We start from the raw sequence: 627 nt of genomic DNA, 5'->3' as shown, positions 1-627 counted from the left end.
TTGGAACCGGGTTTGGCACGTCAGGGCATCCAGGCAGCGCCCGCCTCCCGCCCTCCAGTCGCGTTTCGGGGAGGACTTTCGGGCTGTTTTGTTTTCTTGGCTCCCGTCTATTTTTATTTTCCAGGGGTCTGACTCAGCCGGGCTTTGGGCGTGGAGATAAGGTGGAGGGACCAGGTCCTGCGCGCCTGTGCGCGCGCGCGAGTGCGTGTGCGTGTATGTGTGTGTGTGAATGTGCGTGTGTGTGAATGTGCGTGTGTGTGTGTGAGTGTGTATGTGAGTGCATGTGTGTGTGCGTGTGAGTGTGTGTGTATGTGTGTGACCGCGCTGTGTGCGTGTGAGTGACAGATGGCGCCAGAGCGCGCGGTTTCCCCACCGCCGGTGGTTTGGGAAGCCCGGCTGGGTCAGCGTGACGTGTTCGCCGCCCCCCGCACCCCCCCCCCCCCCCCCCCCCCCCCCCCCCCCCCCCCATATCCTCAGCTGGGAGTGACGCAGCCGGAGTGGAAGCGGAGTTTTGGCGGGCAGGGAGCGCTTTGCAGGAAACTGACTCATCACAACTCCCTCCGCCGTCCAAGTCCCAGGCTCGGCCCCCGCACCCCAGCCCCGCGCGTGATTTCCTGGAGGCTGGCG

Source organism: Myotis brandtii, unplaced genomic scaffold, assembly GCF_000412655.1.
Source record: "Myotis brandtii unplaced genomic scaffold, ASM41265v1 scaffold687, whole genome shotgun sequence".
Taxonomy (NCBI): Eukaryota; Metazoa; Chordata; class Mammalia; order Chiroptera; family Vespertilionidae; genus Myotis; species Myotis brandtii.
Note: the sequence above shows the minus strand (reverse complement) of the source record.